Genomic DNA, 20,182 nt, shown 5'->3' with positions numbered 1-20,182 from the left:
CAATTGGTCTTAAATCAATACCTGGGTTTTATTTTCCTTCAATATCTTTAGTGTAGTGTGGATTTCTTCCTTCAGTATCATTGGTTCTGGAACATATGATACCTTCTCATGTGGTTGAACCTTAAGCAACGTACAGCACCAAACAACAAAAACAAAACTCACTTACTCTTATTGCATCAATTCTGACTCACCGTGATCCTGTAGGACAGGGTAAAACTGCCCCGGTGGTTTCCAAGATTGCAGTTCTTTACAGGAGTAGAATATGTCATTTTTCTTCTGAAGAGCCACATTTCACTGATCTTGAGGACCTAGAAGTTAGCATCCATTATGCCACCAGGAGCACATTTTTAGTACATTGACTGTCTTTCCCTCTCTTCATCATTTTATAATTATGATTGTACCTATTGTATACTGAGTAATTAGAGGTTAGGGCATGGACAGTTACGTTCCCAAGAAAATCTTGCTACTAAATGTCAAATGCAGGTGTTTCCAAATTGGTAGCCCTCACTCCTTCTTTTTCATCATCCTGCTTCATTGTCCTATAATCCTGTCTCATCATAACCTTTATGCAATCTTTAACAATGCTGCTTTATAAGCAAATATATACTTCAGTTAATTATTATTCATAGTCATGTGATGCGTGTCTTCCTTTCAAAATGTTAATATTACATAGTTGTTGCATTGATTTTTAATCTCTAGAATAAAAATAGTCGCAGTCAATCCTCCTCTTACTCTTGACACCCCTGAGTGTCAGTGTAGAGCTGTACCTCATAAGACTTTCATTGGCTTATCTTGTGTTCTGAAGGCTTTCAATGGCTTATCTTGTGTTCTGAAGTGATGCCCCAGTGCTTTCCTTCAGGACACTCAAGGATGGATTTGAGCCTTCTTCAACCTTTCTGTTACCAGTTGAGCTTGTTAATCACATCTAACACTCAGGGACTCCTTCCATCTCTATAATTAAAGACCAAATCAAGTTGTGGTCAAATTGATTCAGACTCATAGTGACCTATAGGACAGAGTAAAACCCTCTCATAATGTTCTCAAGGTTGTAATCGGTCCAAGAGGAGATTTTCACATCTCTGTTCTATGAAGTGGCTGATGACTCCTTAACCCCTATGGCACTAGGATGCCTGTCTTGTGGGTCCCTTACTAACTATGTCTCTGTTGTCAAGCTCCTGTGAATCCTGGCTGAGAATCATAAGAGAAATGTCTCTGAATCCCAGAATAAGCCTATGGGGTAGTTATGAGGGACATTTCAAATGATCTAGTCCAAACTTAAAAACTTATGCTAGGAAATTCAATTTTCCTCCTAGGCACCACATCAAGTTAAAATAATGAATTCTATAATGCCAATAATGGAAACTACTATTTAGCACACAATTAAGCAATATTTTATTTTGCATTTAAATTCATTTCAATCTTTAAATTTAATTTTCCACAGCGTATGAGTATATGAGGTATTTTTAAAAAGTTCATGGCCAACAGAATTAAAAGATAATGGAATTTTTTCCCATGAACTGCCTAATGCCTCACTATGTGATCTAAGGCACAAGGACATATTTTGGTTAGTAAATGTCAGAACTGAATGAAAGTAGGTGTCTTAGTGTTTTTGGTTGATATATATTCCTTGTATTATGTGATTATTTACTATTTATGATTAATTCCAGATAACTAACTGAAGGGTAAAAATAATGACAATATTTGTCTATTTGCTAAGAATTCTCCACACCCTACCTGCTCAACCATTACCAAAAGAGAAAAAATGAGATTGTTTATGATAATGTGGTCACGCATATATCATACTAGATAATTACGGCCATAGGGAAGCATAGTGTAGACAGTGGAAGCATAGTCATCTCATTTCGTTCTTTTAAATTGGGCAAAATGAGAGTTCGACAAAGGAGTAGTTTGAACATCACAGTGACGCTTCTTTTTAAGGTTATTATGTCTGGTTTTAAACCTTGTATTTTTCTCGAGATAGAAAAGAATACGTTGAGTTACCACATTTCTTGGGTTTTTGACTGGGAGAAGAGGAATTCATTATAACCTCTATATCTCGTGTGCTTTTACACAAACATACACCATATATTTTAAACATGTTTTAAAGAGATCTTTTTCTTTCCTTAAAAAAAACAAGCTGTTAGCTTTAAAGACTTTTTGAAAAATAATCAAAATGTATTAAAGCCACATAAAAATTATTCTCATTCTTCCACCAGATTGAACAGCAAATTTCTTTAGGATAAAAGAATAGAAATGTTTTTAATGCATCTTTTTATTGTAGGTTATAACCACGCTCTTATTCAGCACATTTTTAATGAGTTACCGGTAGTTTATCAAGAAGTTATACCTGCATGCTCTGAGTTTGACTCTTGCTTTTATGCTATTCCAATTGAGTAGAACCTTTTAAAATGGAAATGAGACCGTTAAGAAAGATGCAAAGACTAAGCCTATAAATCTCTTCTCTTGAGAATTAATCTCTATGAAGCATAAATTTCACATTAGTGTCCCTCTCACGCCCACAAATACTCAGAGACCAAGTGCTCAGTCAATGTATTTTATCTTTCAAAATTAAGTCCTCCTGCAGTGAACCTGATAAAGATGATTTAAGTTGTTGGAAAACTTTGATTTTATCTCCATGCTCTAGGTAATATTTTATTCAAGTAATTGTTCTTTGCCTTCTTACTTTTCTTTTAATTTCTAGAACCATGTTTAAAAGTTGATGAATCACCATTATTAGACTAAAGTACATATGAATGGGAACAGATTTTCTTTGGGGAGGAAATAATTTCAAGTTTTAAAGGAATAAAATAAAACACATACTCTCTGCTATTTAGGTCCTTTGAAGGGGCTCATAGAAAGCTGACCTCCTCTCCGTTGTGAGTCAGAAAGGGATGCAAGTTAGGCGTGCCATAAGAAAGACCAGAATGTTTTGTAAATGACAGAACATGTAGGAAGGAGTCTCTGCATGTTACAAAGAGTAATACTCTTGATTGTTAACTGAAAGGTTGGAAGTTCAAGTCCGCTGTGAGGTAGGTTGAATGAAAAGCCTACTGACATATGCACTTCTAAAATATCAGCCACTGAATGTCCTGCAGAGCACAGTTCTGTACAGAAGCATGCAAAGTTTTCGTGACTGATTTTATGTCAGCTAAGTAATGTGAGTGACTAACTCATGAGTCAGAAGCAATGGGAAGCATCAATTTTAGATTTCATAAGGGGCATTCATGGAGTTACAGAAGCTGGGATCTGGGTAAAGCGATTTGGAGCCTAGAAAGTCTGCTGGTCATCATTCACTCACATGTTTGGCTATTAAGAACTTTTACAGTAAGTGTTATGATCTGGTGAATCATCATTAATTAGGTGAGGGAATTGTTAATTGTCTAATTTAAAATGAGAAAATCCAGCAGAAAATCCGGATATTAAATGGTTAAAGCTGGATGTGGGGATAGGATAATTCAGTCATTAAAGGGCAAATATTGATGAAAAGATCCCACTAAGATGAGATATTTACAAGCAAAATGTGCAGAGACTGTTATTTTTTAGTGGGTACCACGTTTGGAAAGTAAGAAGGAGTAACTCACTGAATTAGGACACATTTGGAAATAGTGAAGATTATTGCATAATGTGATGGAGATAAGAAAAGTCATTAAAATGTGTATGCAGGCCATGTTAAATGGACAAATGGTGTTTGGCATGAAATGTCCATGGGATTCTTAGGATGCAGGTCCATAGACCCATCCACGGATTGCCATAAACCAAGGTTATACAAGATTAGATGTATAGCTTCCCTTTTGTTTCCCTCAGCAGTGTCATAAGGCACAATGCCTCAGAGCGGGCTGAGTTTTGTTAAAGTTCCCAATTTTGAAATATGACCGGTAGGGAGGCATGATTGCCCCACTCCCCAAAAAATTCCTGGCAACAAATGATATCCTTTTTGTTGCTCTGAGGAAGTACCAGCAAGTACAGACAGCGGTGATGTGACAGGGCTCGACATGCTAAATGCTATGGTTCTTTTGGACAAGGAGAAAACAAATACTGGAGAATCAACACAGACTTGCCAAAGCCCAAAGTCTCAAGTGTAACTATAACAATGGAGATAGCTTTGTCTGAATCCCACCTTGATATTTTGGCAGAAGCAGTCAGAGAGAGTAATTTTAAGAGTTGACTTAGTAAGGAGTGAAGGTCAAGGGCTAAGACCAGATGAAATTAATACAAATTTTTATAGTTTATTTTAATTCTTCTCTATGTGCTTGGGTTTCCAAAGGATACTGAGGTGTGTTTCCTTTCCTTAATTGGAGAGTGAGTCAGGTTTGGGGAGTGAACAGTGGTTCTCCCTGCTTTGGAAAATTAGCAAGCATAAAGCCGCCATGCTCTTCTTTCATGGTCTACTTCCTAGTCTGTCAGAATTCATTAAACTGGTCATATCAGACAGGCCATTTTGAAATAGAGTATAAAGACCCAGTCTCCAGGCTTCAACTCAAACCTTGGGACTAGATTTTAGATGATTCAAAGTTCTATGCCAATTTAATTATCACCATATAACTGAAACACACATCTGTAATGGAGATTTTACTCATATATTTCAAAATTAGGGGAAGACATCAGAGACCAGAGTCAGAATGAACATCTTTAATGCAGACATTCCAAATGGAATTTGAAAATAAAGGGAAAGAAAAAATTTCTTCTTATATTAACCACCCCCACCCCCACCCCCATCGGTGGTGATTTTGCTTTCTTTTGTTATAAATCGTCTGGTATTCTTTTAATAAATGTATGCTTTTTACGAGGGTTTCTGGCCTAAAATCACATAAGCATTTACTAGAGAATGTGAATTTATAAGAAACCACAAGCTCTTGGGGTTCAGGGTCCTGCATATGCTTCTCCGATGTCCACAGTGCTTGGTTCCACCTAGGAGAAAGACCAGGCTTTCCATCCCTCAAGAGTTACCCTCTCGGAGACTCACAGAGGGGCAGTTCTGCCGAGGCCTACAGGGTGCCTATGAGTCAGCCTTGATTGGTTTTAAATCATATTACTTTGTCAAGTTTCTACCCAAAAGGAGACCAGGGGTAAAAAAAACAGTAATTCACTTTTTTAAAATTCAGTAATGCATTCTTAAAGAAGTTTCATGGTGATTGATAACTTGTATTATAAAGAACAGGGGCCTTGGGATGCTTAAGCAAAATTACTTGATGAATGACTGAAGTAATCAATTAATTAACTACTGTAGTCATCTTTATTGTATGTAAAAAGATTTCTGAGCTGAACTAGGATCATTAAGGGATGTCAGTATTTTAAATTTATGCCCTTCAAAATCCAATCAAAATTAGATAACCTGCTGACAAAAAATTAAAATATCACTTTCTCATATGTAATGTAAAATAATCATAATATATATGAAATTCAAAAACATATAAAATATTTTAAATCACTCTAGTTAAACTATGCATAATTTTGTTAAAATTTTGAAGGTATTTTCTATTCTGCCCAAAATATTTAACTCATTCTTTTGGAATATTTTTTTGTGTAAACTTTACTGCAGAAGGTATCCCTGAATGGAGTGGTAGGTAGGTAATTAGATAGATAGATTAACTGATAAGACTGATATTGATTTCTTAATAGAAAGAGGTACATATTTTAATAAGAGATTTAGACCAGTTTTCATAAACCACCAATATATATTGGATAGCAAATTTAAATTTCAGATCAGTATACATCAGTCTATTTTGCAAAGGACATCTATCAAGATACAGTCCACAGTGCTAGAAATCTTCACACCACTTACATAAGTTTTGGGGGGAGTGGGAAGAGTGGAAACGCATGCCTAGGTTTCCTGGGAGCGACCGCTATCTGCTCTGGTCAAAGACATCATCTTTTTTGCTCTATGTTTAATGCATGTCTTCAAAGAGACAACTATGAGAACTTAAAAGTCCCTGGGAAGATTTTCTGGACTGATGATTGGTTAATATTTGAGGCATTAAAGCAGATCTGTGGAAGCAAGATAGAAATGATTGTAATGGCATTGGCCGAGACTTCTGGAATTGTAGACTCAAAACCTGAGAATACGTTTTCTAGACTCATATCTAAGCCCAAATTCTGTCCACAGAGTCATATAGAGGAGCATGGAACATTCCAAGTCAAGAATTTATAGGAAAACACTCAGTTAAGGAAAAAGGAGCATTAGAAATAAAGACTCTTACCTCCTTTAAAGTGTTCATCTTGGATAGACAAGCACAAGAATGGGAATCTTAAAGGTATTCATAGAAATGTTCATGAAGATGAAAAGGTGGTTCACACCTAGTGTCCTCCAGTCAAGTAAGGAGGCATTGTCATCCCATTTCCCATACTAGAACCACCAAGTCCAAAAGAACAGGTACTAGAGTGGAAGGAGTTGAGCAAAGCAAGAGCAAAAGACAATGAATCAACTCTTTCACAAGAAGATAGAGGAAAAAGGGACAAGAAGTCATGCTAAAAGCACAGAGCTTAAATTTTCTTTTAATATGTGGATTTAAACAGAGCTTGAGCTCCTCCGTTTCAGAGTCAATCCAGGAGAGATTTAGGATATAAATTGGGTAATATTTTTTCTCAAGAATTTTATCTGTGACTCTAGAAATATTTATATTTGAAATAAAAATATTAATGGAGTCCATAATAAATAATTTATCTAGTAATTCAGACTCAGCTTTTCATGTCAGTCTGCATTGAAGGAAACCACTTTGTATCTACATTTCATACATTTGACTCTCATTAGATTGAGGAAGAAATTAGATGAGGGGTATGTTTATTCTTTAAAAACCTCATGTCTACTTCAATGTACTAAAGTATGCTGTGTAATAAGATACAGTATTTTACAAGAAACAGAATGATAAGGCCTTATCTTTATGCTGCTAAAGAGACTATAGAAAAGTTAGGGGAAACAAAGATCCACTAAGAGTCTTCAAAGTGTGTTGAGAATGATGATGGCTAAAATGTACAAATGTGCTTAACACAATGGTTGTAGGTATGGATTATGGTTTTACAAGCCCCCAATAAAATGATTTTAAAAAGAAAAAAAAAGAGTCTTCAAAATACTTGTGAAACAATTCCATTATATTCCAGCTCATTTTTCCCCCTATGATCTTTTGAAATCCTCTCATGTGTTTGTGTAAAATATGTCCATGAATCAAGAGGTAGTCATTTAACAGCATAAAGGCATACTGAATGGTTTAATATTGTCTAGGTATTCAGGGGTCTTGTATTCTTTCACTTTACTTATTCAATATATGATAGGCAAAATAATCCACAAATCTGATTTACATGATGAAGAACATAACATCGAGATTGAATAAAGACAAAAACCCAAACTCACTGGCATCAAGGTGACCCCAAATCCTAGTGACCCACTCTGACAGGGTAGACCTGCCCCTGTGTTCCCAGACCATACCTCTTTACGGGACTAGAGAGCCTCATTTTTCTCCCTCAGAGCAGCTGGTGGCTTCAAAATGCTGAGCTTGCAGTTAGCACCGGACCTCATAATTACTATGCCATCAAGACTCCATCAATATTGGCTAGAATTACTAAGCTATGATATGCAGATTATACATGAGATACAACAAATAGACTAAAACGACCTTTATAGCCAGAATAGCTTAAGCCATAATGCATATTGCTATGTATTTTAAATTTTCGATGCTTGTGGTGATAGTTCCTTTTTGACGGGAATTCTCTGTTAGAGAATTAAGGAAGAATGTATCCTTAGTTTTACTACAGGGTGTGATTTAGTCACTCTTTGTTTTCCTTGGGGAATAAGATCAACTGAAATGCCCAAACTACACCTGCATATAAGAGTTATCATCAGAAAGAGAAATAGAATGAGGAATCCTGGGACCACTGGAAAGAATGTGTTGAACAACTCTGTCTGAAATGCAAGGGACTGAGACCAGAGGCACCAGAGACGGTTGCATGGAGGCTATGGGACGGAGCAAGGGAAAATAATGTCCAGAGTGCTTCTTAAAGGGATGGGTGTGCAACAGAATGAATACTGCCCGGTCCTGTGCCATCTTCACAACTACTCATGTTTGAGCCCACTGACACGACAACTGTGTCAATCCATCTTGCTGACGGCCTTGCTCTGTTTCACTGCCTCTCTATTTTACCAAGGATGATGTCTTTCTCCAGACAATGATGACTGCTCTCTCCTACAACATGTCCCAATCAGGCGCGACACACAGAGCATGAGCAACATCAATGAAGGGGATTGGTCAGTTTTAGTTATCACCTCCCGGCTATGAGGATGGGACATTATTAATGCAGGAGCAGAAGGAGAACTTCCCGAGCCATTGTAAGAGGAGAAGATGCAACATCTCTTTCTGAAGTGACAGAGACCATGACCACAGGCACAACATATCAAGGCCAAGAGATCATGAGACTGACTCAAGGAGCAACACTGAGACTAAGAGACTGTGAGGAAGAGCTGCCTTCCTGCTCCCTGGAGGCAGAGGCCAAGATCCTAAGGATGAAAGAGAAAATGATGCACCGGACACAATCCATGGTCTTTCAGATTCCTCCTCTACATCCCAAAGCAGACCAAAGCAGAAGACCAAATAAGAATCGACCCATTTGTATTTGGGTGTTCTTAAATCAATAGTTAAATTATTGACTATATCACAAGCTTCTAGAAAAACAAATTAGTTTTTCTTGAAGTATAGCCAGCATGCTCCTTTGAAATTAATTTGGCCAGACCTTGTCTCACGCACACTGAGCATGTCATCAGGAGAGATCAATGGCTGGGGCAGCACATCTTGCTTGATAAAATAGACGATCGGAGAAACAGATTAGTGACCCTGACGAGTTGGACGGGGTCAGTGACGTAACAAAGGGCTGAAAGGGGCACAGAGGAGCGGGGACGGGGGCCGTGGCTTATGTGTGTTTTGTTCTGTTACACATGGGGCCACAGTGCTTTGGAGTGAGCTCTCTGGCAACTTACAACACCATGTGTTGTTAGTGTTTTCTTTCTAGATATTTGTGTGGGAAGCAAATAAAATGTTGAATGAGGTTGGGTGTAAGAAGAACAGGTAAAAGGGACTAGGATTTGCAGAGTTCTAGAGGTTTTGTGGTGTGTGTGTTTTTAAAGACTGTCTAGTTTAAAGTGTTATTATGCATGCGTTAAATTCTTTGTTCAGTCTTCATACCGAAGGTGACTTGATCACGGTTCCTTCACATTTAGAATTTCCTAGAGGCAACATACTGAAGTACATGACATCAATTTCCACCAGGTCTCTGATAACCCTATCTGCACCCCCCTTTGTATGAACATAGAGCAGGCTTCAAAGTAATAAAGACCTTTAGCATCCATTCCGCTTTTCCTTTCACCCGATGCCTGGGGTTTTAGTCAGGAGGCAGATGTGCGCACTGTGTGCTCTCTGAACAGTCAAGCTGAAGAGTTCATCAGGAGTGATTGGGTAGATATAGAAAATAAAGAGTGAGGGGGTGTCTCCTGTTTGGAAATGTGTGCTTGTATTTCGGAGAGAACCCTGGAAAGAGAAAAGCAGCTACATTTGGTTCCCTCACAAGGAAGAGCTCTAGTCTAATCAAGGAATTGCAATGGTAAGTGAGAACTGGCTCAGAAAGTGAGGGATGTAGGAGGGGAGTCAGAAGAGAATGGGGATCAGAACAGAGTGGTGTCCAGTCTTGATTATTGTCTTAGTCAGTAAGATGAATTCCAAGGAAGAATGCTGGGAAGGGGTTTGTCATACACTCTTCCAAGACCAGGATAGATCAGCAAGCTAAGCTACCATTGCCACAGTGAATTGCCATGAGAAGCATCTTATAAAGGTTAATCGAATTCAATTTTACTGTAAATTCACTTAGAAATTAAAATCAATTAATAGATGTCTGTAGGTGGTCATGGATTTGTGTGCAGGTGTATTGAAATGAAGGCATGCTGGTGACACAGTGGTTAAAGGTCTTGCCTACTAATTGAAAGGGTAGTGGTTTAAACCTGCCACTCCATGGAAGAAGTATGCGGCAGCCTGCATCCATAACTATTTACAGCCTTGAAAATCCGATAGGGCCGTTCCATTCTTCTCCAAGGGTTCATTTGAGAGTCAGGATCAACTGGACAGCATAATTTGTTTCTTGTTGGTTTTTATGGTTTTTTTTTTGGTGTGGGGTCTGGGGTTACTTACACAATGAGGCAAATGCTAGATACAGGTGTGTCTTGCCCCCACTCTCCTGATGCATTCTTCTTCTCAAGATTTCAGCTAAAAAGTAAGTTTCTAAAAGACATTTCCATTCTTCCCCAACCTCTTGCCCCTCCTTCTGCACATTATCCTAAATTCTAGGCTTTTGGGGGGCCTCTAGCTTCAAATTCTCATAGCAACATATTTTCCTCATTCAAATTACTTATAACAAGTGAAATTAAATTCGTACTTTAATGTCTGCTTTATTCATTCTACGTGCTATGCTTTAATAGAGTCGACTCTCAGTTTTCTTCATTCTTCTGCCCCCAGCACTGTTCACATTAAAATTCTGTTAAAAGTTACTGCAAAATGAACTAGCCTCTTTTTTTTTTCAGTATGTGACTGGTTTTCAATTTTTCAAGATGATCATTTATTTCGTTAGTATCTGCTATTCAGCTGGAAGGAAACTGATTGAGGACAGTAGTGGTGAAGTGGTGAAATTGTAACCTTTCAGGCAGGGGCCCTGGGTTCGATTTTACAGCCAGTGCGTTTCTCTGATGGAGCGTTTGAACTAATTAACAAGGAAGAAAGGCCTGATGATCTAATTTCAACAAATCAGTCAACAAAAACCCTTGGGGAATCACTGTGGTCTCCATAGTACAGAGTGGGGTGAGGGTAGGGCGGACTAACACCAATGCCAAAAACGCTCAGTACTCAGCCTCTTTGACTTTCAATTTCCTTACCTCTCAAGGATGACTGATCTCAAATTACTTCAAATAAAATCAACGGAATTAAATGATAAGAGGTTCTAATCACATCATAAGGGTTCAATGTATATGGGTGCGTCTCATACAGGCTCATATCTGGAGAAGTCCCCAGCGACAGTAGCTGCATCTGGGTTTCTTCTACTGACATGGTTCCACAGATTCTCATTTTGCTTTTTGGGTCTTCTTAGGGTGACTCTGTGGTTTGGCTTCAGTTGGTCTCCTGCCCTCTCCCAGAACCTTCCTAGTTCCTCAGTCTCAGCTTCATTTTCAAAATTGTAAGATCAAACACTGTAACTTTTCTGTGGAAGAATGTGACTTAGTATAATGAGTTTATTTGACATGCACATATGATTCTATGATTCCTCTAATAATTCTGAGATATGAAGCCATTTCTTTGCAAGGTTTCCATGCTGTTCTCATTGTTCATTTTGTCTTTCATATTGAAAGTCAGAGTGGCTTTTGTGGGACATAAATGTTCCTTCTGAACTTGCGTAGTAAATCTCTAATTTGTTTTTACAAAGAGAAAAACATCAGGACTGTCAGCCTTCTTTAGTCGCACCCACCTGACATCTGTCATTTTATATGACTATTTCTGGAGTTGGAAAGATGACTTCATGGCCCTCAGGTATTTTTTCAAGGGCTCATTTTTGATCCTATGTTTTATATGGCACTGTTTTCCAGGTATTCACCTCCCCATTCTGGATCAGTTCTCTCCGTGAGCCCCATGGTGTACAAGATGTAGCACATTCTGGGAAGGAGGACAGGAGGGCACACTGACACTGTTGCCAAGACGGTTCTAAGACGTCCTTTGCCCTTCATTGGGCACCCTCAAAGCAATAGGTGGGAATCAAGTCCAGGTTCAATGGCCACCATTTCTCCAACCTTGGGCTAGAAGCCATCTGCTTCTTCTCCAATTAGGGCAGTGGCTCTCACCCTTCCTAATGCTGTGACCCTTTAATACAGTTACTCATGTTGTGGTGACCCCAACTGTACAGTTATTTTCGTTGCTACTTCATAACTGGAATTTTCCTACTGGTATGAACTGGGCGACCCCTGTGAAAGGATGGTTTGAAACCCCAAAGGGGTCATGACTCACAGGCTGAGAACGACTGAATTAGGGCTTTTCAGTTTTAAGTACAGAGGAGTGTTTCATTTCCTTAGATCAGTTAAAAGTGAGTTTAAAGTCTAGTTCTCTTGGAGATGTTTCCAATTTGGGTTCTTCTGATGTGTGAAAGTTATTATGCACTTAAAAAACACAGAGTCTAATATCCCAGTTTTCTACCATTTTGTCTGGGTCATCATGGGCTGAATAAAAACTAAGTTAAATGCCTAGTTTGGAACATAATACCAGTCATATTTTCCCCTTGGGGTCAATATAAGTAATATTAAGGGTTTTTCTCAATGATGGTTTACCCCCCCACACACACACCAATTTACTCAACATCAGAAGTGATGCAGAAATGTCACTCTCTCCTCTTGAATTGAGCTTCCGATAAGGTTCATGAATTACTCTTAGAAATGCCTATTCATTTGCAATGGCCAAGTGACATTGCTGTTGTACGGTAAGAATTGAAAGTCTCCCTCTCCCCACAACACGGGAGACAAACCCCATATTGGGTGAGGCCACCTCTCTTGTGGTGGTTTTTAAGATATTAAAATAAGGAGCTGATATAAGAAGCCCTGATGGTGCAGGCTGCTAACTACAAGATTATCAGTTCAAAACTACAAAAACCTGGTTCTCTACTCCCACAAAGAGTCACAGTCTCAGAAACTTACAGCGGCATTTCTACCCTGTCCTTTAGGACACTTTGTATTGGGATCAACTTGATGGCAGTAAGTGAGTTTCAATTGGCTTATGTAACTAGGCAGGTACACTACCTCTTTGTTCGCGGGATCATGTTAGATTCCATGACATGAGATCAGAAGTCGACTTTTGTCTTGGGTTTTAGTCTTATAGTAGTAGACTCATACAATATTTTCCCTTTTGTAGTTGACTAAAACCACTCAGCAAAATGGTTTCCAGGTCCATCTATGTCATGAGGCTGTTCATGATTTTATTTATTACTAACTTATACTTACTGTTTGCACACTCTCTGTGTTCCTTTGTTACATGGGCTAGCTTCCCAGGCACGATCATGTCTTTCTAAATAGCCATTACCAAAGTATTGGACATTCTCTAAATTCATGGTTTGTTTAACTAGTGCCTGGTCTCCTATGATTTGCAATTGTACAAGCTAACAATTCATTTATATAGTCTAGAAGATGTCCTAGACATGTATAAATTCCTTTTCTCAACAGATTTAAATCCCATACAATGACTAAAATAATGAATTAGAACCATGAATTCAACAGAATTGCCTTATGTCCCATGATGATGCGTTATGATGTACTCCAATAAAATGGTAAAGATGTCTCTAAGTGAACCTGGGAACTATAAACCATAGATATATGAATGAATTTTGAGGCCGCAATTGATTATAGCTCTTGTATAAGAAAAAGGAGTTCTTGTGAGAGGTGCTGCTTGAGATTAAGTCTTATACGAAGATCACTAAAGATATGGGTGATATAACAAAGTGAAATGAAGAAATCAGACAGTAACCAGTAATTAGGAAAAATAGCTTCTGGGGTCTTGTCTCAAAACATGTAGCAATCTGACTGAGAAGTCAGCTAAATCCACATGGAAGAAGCACACTGATGTGATCCAAAGATGCTACATAATAAAATCCAAACCTGAAGGAGGGAACGATACAGAACCTAAATTCAAAATACCCAATTTTCAGAATGGTACTGAGGATAGGATAAAACATGATCCTTATGCATTGGACTGATAATTGAAAGATCAGCAGTTAAAATCCATCTATCACTCCAACAGAAAAAGATGATGCTTTCTACCGCAGTAACAAGTTAGTTTCGGAAGCTCTGCCTTATGTGGTAACCATGAAACAGAATGAGCTCGATTGCAGACCATAGAGTCTGTTCCAACTGATAGGGACCTAACTATGCACAACAGAATGAAATGCTGCACATGATCTTGCACTTATTTCTATGCCTGGACCCATCATTGCAGCCAATGTCTCAATCCATCTCAGAGGGCCTCCTTGTTTTTGCTGCCCCTCCACTTTACCACACAAGAAGTCATTCTCCAGGCACTAGTCTCTCCTGACAGCAAGTTCAAAATATACAGGACCAAGTCTCCCCATTCCTGAGTCAAAGTACACTGGAGAGGTACTTCTTCCAAGACAGATAAGTTTGTCTAACAGTCGATGGCACTTTCAACAATGTTCTCCAGCACCACAGTTCAAATCCATTGCTTCTTCTTCAGTTTTCCTTAGTCATTGTCCAACTGTCATGTGGAGCCACTGAAAATGGGGGAGGCACACCTTAGTCCTCAAAGTAACATCCTTGCTCTTTAATACTCGACAGAAGTCTTGTGCAGCAGATTACCCGATGCAACTTGCCTTTTGATCTCTTAACAGCTGCTCCCATGAGCATTGGATGTGGATCCAAGCAAAACACAATCCTTGTCAAATTCAAACTTTTCTCCATTTGTCATGATGTTGCCTATTGATCCACTTCTGAGGATTTTGGTCTTCTTTGCATTGAGTCTGATCCACACTGATGTCTGGAATCCCCTGTCTTCATCACCAGTGTTTCAAGTCCTCCTCACTGCCCGCGAGCAAGGTTATGTTGTTAGCATGTCGCACAGCATTCAAAAGCCTTCCTTTCATCTTGATGCCACGTTCCTTTTCTGAGAGTCCATTTTATCTGGTTATTTGCTCAGCATACAAATTGAACAAGTGTGGTGAGGCAATACAACCCTGAGGCACACCTATCCTGATTTTTAAACCATGCTATGGAATCAATGTTAGTGAGGGTTTATTTGGTTGATTGTGCTGATGGAACCCTTCTTAATACGAATGAACCATTGAATTGTATAATATGTTAATTATATCTCAATAAAACTATTAATAAAAAACAAACCAAATCAAGAAAGAGTCCTTAGCAGCTTTTAATTTAGGTCTCAGGTAGAGCTGTGGGGAGGCGCACATGATTGGTGTAGAGACTGGCCCTGACGGGCACTTGCTGGGTGATTTCCTTCTCCTTATGCTTATATCACTCTAAATAATAAGATTTTTAAAAGCATGCATTGCTATGTGCTTTCACTTTTATTTCTGTTCTATGCATCTATACATATATATACACATACCTTTAGTTATGTAAATAAGTACATGCTCTTTTTCTGGGTCTTATGCTATTTGAAAGTCACAATTTGTACTTTCCATAGGTTCAGCAGTGTGTGACGTAGACAGTAAAGCCTAGCATTGTCAAACAAAAGTGCTATTTGCCGAAGAGAAATAGAAAAATGCTGCTCACGCCACAGCAGCGTGCCCCGAAATCCGAGAGGCGCTTATCATTCCACTACACAAAAGGGTAGCTCAAATGTACATGCATTTCTTAGTACATGGAGATATGAAATGGTTATTGAAGGTAGCCGCTTGCTTGGATGGAATTATGCATGCACAAAGAAGAAATACAATGGACATAAAATGGCAAATGACAGCTGAGGGCGAGAATGGAAAATATGCTGGTGTGCCTTAGCCAATGAAGATAAAATGCAGCGATTGCACGCTGTAGTGAGCATCAGTGGAGTAGAATGTCCACATGATTTAAATCTGTTTTTTTGGCAGGAGCTAAAAAGAAAGCCCTGCACAGAACAGTGTGTGCTCTGTAGAGCAGGTTTTTCAAGCACCCTGATTCCTTGATTTCCTGTGACTTCCAGACAGTGGCCGGGACCCGGACATGGTGCTCTAGGGAGGAAATGGGACACAGCGGTGCACTCTGTTGATGTATAGAATGTGCTCTCGAAGTAGTCATTCTCCCCAGGACCCCAGGCCTGCACTGTGGCCTACAGAATGGTCACACAATGACTGACCAAATGTCACAAAATAGGTCTGAGAAAGTGTAGGACAATGGAAAGCAAGCTTGATTTCTATTGATTGTGAGCTGTGACCTTTGGCGTATTTCAGGCACTCTCCTAATCAACGTTTCTTCATCTTCAATGGTGGTTTATTGCTCTGCTCTGTCCTGAGGGTTAAATTTCTGCTCTGTGAGGATCTTTGGTGGTGCAGCGGGTTAAGTGTGGAACTGCTAACCCCAAGGTCAGTGGTTCAATGAATCAAGCCCGGTGAAAGGCGGAGCTGTCTGTACTAGTAAAGATTTAGTTTCATTAACCCTATAGGCAGCTCAGGGACTCAGATGGTGTAGTGGTTACAAATAGGGCTGCAATTTGCATAGTTGGCAGTTTGAAACCACCAGCAGCTCTGCTGGAGGAAGACTGGGCTTTCTACTCCCCTGAACAGTTACAGCCTCAGAAACCCAGAGCAGGTCACTGTAAGTCAGCATTGACTCAACGACAGCAAGCCTGTTTGCTTTGTTTTATTTTTTTAGGGGGAAGTTATACTCTGTCCTATAAGGTCACGACGGGTTAGAATCCTCTTGGTAGCAGTGGGATTGGATTTGGGCAGAAGATTTTGTAGATGGTCTGGAATTTACTGAGCCCTCTGTAATGGCTAGCGGGTGGTGGTGGTTGGGCGCAGAATAATTACCTTTATGTGGGAGACTCAGGCTGTCTTCTAGTACATGTGTCACCTGGCAGGGGAGGCTCATAGGCTGCTCTGATGCGGAACTTGCTTCAGCGGAACTTCCAGATATTGATGGACAACTTATATTTTGATCAAATTTCAATTCTTCTACATTAAAATTTGTCCATCCTCCCTCATTTACTAATGTGGTCAATTATTTGTTGACATGATTGCAGACTTTTCACAGATATTTACTTCTCTTTTTGAGTATAAAGCAATATCATTTTTACTTTGCTGTCCAGAGTTTCCAAGGTTTGGCCTATGAGAAGGCCTTCCCATTGGTTACTTAATTTTTGTATTTCCTTGATGTACACTGATCAAACTTTTGGAGGAGGAGATGATTTTGTTTAGTTGTTCATTTACTTCTTTACTTTCCGGTTCTACAATATATTCCAGGCTCATCTGGTGCATTTTTCCCCCAGGACAAACCTACTCTTTTCTTCCAACACCTACCCTTCTGTTACTGGTGACTGTGAATTATAACTCAGGTCTGCAGCAAGGTCTGCTCTTCCTACAGAAGGCCAGGCTTCTAGTCTCTTTCAACTCTCGGTGCAAAGAGATGTGTGTACTTGTAATCACCTTGACAATGGATTTATACTATGCTGTGCATATACACATATGTATGTATAAATGTTTCTATATATGGCCCCAAGTCACTAAATTAAACAACTGACTTCATACTTAATATCTTAACTCTTACTCATTAACATACAATTATAGTCTCTTTTCTTTGTTTATCTGCAACCTCCCACTCCATCAATAAGAAATCGGGCTCCCATTATTAATAATTTATTCACTTTATTATTTAATCTGGTATACAGGAAGAGTGGTGACAGAACTGTTAAAATGATATGTTTAGCCAGGCAGCATTTGGTTCTGTTGTATACAAGGTCGTGGATTGAGAATGAACTTGAAGGCCCTTAGGACCATGCTCACAGGAAATATCACCTAGAAGACAGGGCTTCTGTACCGTTCCTTTGTTTTCAGTTTCTTGATGCCCATGTATTTCTAAAGTTACTTAGGTCAGTACATTTTATCTCTGCCCTTTCTATGAAGTTAAAAAAATAAATTTGTAATAAAGTTCACTTCCCCCATAATCTGCATTCAGTCCTGAAATCCTCTGATTTTCTGACACTGTACGTATGGATTTGGACAAGCCTAGTGTTATATGCTTACCAGTTCACTATTACAATATCACTGAGAATACTTTCATTGACAACAATAAACCCTTATGCTTTACATAATTGATCTTATTTTTCTTCCTAAGCCCAGATCTGTGTATATCTCTAGACTTTTGTCTTTCCTAGAAATTATCATTAAAATAAAGTTCATAACCTTTTTTATTTCCATTTAGCAGTAAGCATGTTTACCCCTGTCTTTTTGTCACTCAATAGTGAATTTTTTTTAGTATAATCTATAGACTTTTGTGTCGGCATACGTTTTTAATCATTTGCATTTCACACTGTTTCATACACTACACAGGCATGATCAACTTATATATGAATACATTGCATGGATTTAGTAGAACTCTTGTCATTATTAAATGACTTTGAGTCAGTTCTGATCCACGGTGACTCCACTCACAGCAGAAAGGAAGGCTGTCCAGTGGGGCACACTTGCATTATTGTTCTTTCGCTCATGTCTATTGTGTTTACATGGACTATTGTGAGTGCCTCTCAACTTAAGATGCTCATCTTCTCGCATGATATGATTTTATTCTGTTGTGATTCAAGCACTTTCTTTCCCTGATTTTTGAAAGTAGATCACCAGAGCATTATTCTTAGTCTTCTTAGACAGAAAGCACTACTGAAACCTGTCCTCTATGATTAATATCATTAGCATATGAGAAAATGGCAACCTAGCTTTCAGCCTCTTATCGACATGTAAGTCACCTCAGTACAAGGAACAGACAGATGGGTGGGGGCAGACTCTCGGAGTCACTCTTACTTCTTGCTCAGAGTGCAGAGTCAGAAAGGCATGATTAAGTTTTCTTTTTTGTTTTCCTTTCTTCACAGGGGAGAGCATGAACGCAGTCCCCCACTACCACAAATTAGACAGTTGAGTTTCCCACATTTGGGGAACTTGCAGAGGTCAGCACCTCCGGAGTGCAATGGGTGAGCCTCACCCTGGGAAAACCACCTTCGTGATCATGGTATCTCCCCTGCCAGGTAAGTATGATTAGGTTTTCTTAATAGGACATTTCATGTTCCTTTTGCACCATTTACCCTTAGCCTCTTCACTAAGTTCCACTGAAGAGAGTTGGCTAATATTAAGAATCTAACACTTACTAATTCTGTGTCCTTGAGTAGCTTAACTTCTTCTTTGTATTTCTATGTTCATATTTGTGAAATTAAAGAATGATAATAGTTCAATTTCTTGTAGGTGTTATCAAGATGTTATAAGTTGTATTCCTGAGGACATGGCGAAGGGATCTTTCATGTATTCCACTGATGGATTTTCCTGATGGTCATGGGATTCTCTGATTCTGAGACGACTCATTCTTATGGAATGACCAATCCTTGAGTTAGAGTCTTCTACTCCCAGTCCGGCTCCCACCTAGTCATTTGGTGGGAATTACCAAGACTATGGATAGAAGAGCCTTCCCGAGTAATTTTATATCACTGTAATGCCCTAACATAACTATTTAAACAAAAATACAATCAGGGCAGCATTTCTTTACCCAATAAATAATTCTGTGTTTTTATGTTAACATCGATTTCAAAAGGGGATAATTGATCAATGGCACATCCTCACAGTGGACTTTGATGTACCTGGAGGGCAGATTTTAGCTAACTCTTCCTAAATTGTGAAGAAAAGGAAGCCAGAACAAGTCCAGGTGTACTGTGTTCCACTACATCTCCAGTGTGCTGAAAGACTTTAAAAAATTATAGACATATGTTTTGCTTGGACAGAAAGTTCATTGAAAGGCCGTCTTGGAGTCATTTCTGTTTGAATAAGCCATCCATCCATAAACTGTGTACTTCAGATGGTTGCTATGGAGTTCAAATAAAATAACACTGATAAACACTCAGGTCACTTTTAGACACACAATAAGTAGCATGCTCAGGGACTTTTTGTGTCTTAAATTAGATCTTTGTGGCTATAAGAAGAAAAAAAAACTTTCCATGTTGATGCTGTTACTCAAAGTTCCCTTACATGAAAATTCATTATAGAGATATTATTTCCAGCTCTATGTGTGTTGGATTGCCTGCCTCAGTGATACACTGCTCTGAGGACAATGTGCTGAATGTGCCCTTTTGAAAGAAAAGTAAATTCCAGATTGTGCTGAGATGAAAATATATCTATTCTTCACCACCCCCCCCAGGTGCCATGTGTGGACAAAAGCATGCTCATCATGGTGTTTTCATACATCCCTCCTGAGTGCATTAGTTCCAGGTACAGCCACAGCGCCTGCCTCCCTGTACATGCACCACATGGGCAACAGGGGAATGGGGTCACATGAGGGGAAGGGAGATATGGGAGGGAACTGAACATTTATGCATTTATCAACATATGTTTATGCAAGGAAGATAGTCAATACAATATTTGACTGTTTCGCCCATGAGTAAGTGTCATCTTTGTCATTGTTGGGTTACGTTAAAAATTAGACATTGTA

General features: G+C 39.0%; 1 long non-coding RNA gene and 1 other non-coding gene across 2 annotated transcripts in view; one reads left to right on the top strand and one right to left on the bottom strand.

The window, feature by feature from the left end:
* Window positions 1-20,016, top strand: part of LOC142455321 (uncharacterized) — a 151,512-nt gene extending 131,496 nt beyond the window's left edge. Inside the window, exons 9-10 of the long non-coding RNA XR_012785766.1 lie at window positions 18,582-18,734; window positions 18,949-20,016. This is a non-coding gene — a long non-coding RNA (uncharacterized LOC142455321). The remainder of the gene's footprint in view (window positions 1-18,581; window positions 18,735-18,948) is intronic.
* LOC142455944 (U1 spliceosomal RNA) lies at window positions 18,579-18,742 on the bottom strand. The gene has a single exon (XR_012786048.1). It is a non-coding gene; the product is annotated as a U1 spliceosomal RNA (small nuclear RNA).
* Window positions 20,017-20,182: the final 166 nt, after the last annotated feature.

The sequence above is a fragment of the Tenrec ecaudatus genome, chromosome 8 (assembly GCF_050624435.1).
Source record: "Tenrec ecaudatus isolate mTenEca1 chromosome 8, mTenEca1.hap1, whole genome shotgun sequence".
NCBI classification, from domain to species: domain Eukaryota; kingdom Metazoa; phylum Chordata; class Mammalia; order Afrosoricida; family Tenrecidae; genus Tenrec; species Tenrec ecaudatus.
The sequence above is the reverse complement of the archived record's forward strand: the minus strand, read 5'-3'. Positions and strand labels throughout refer to the sequence as shown.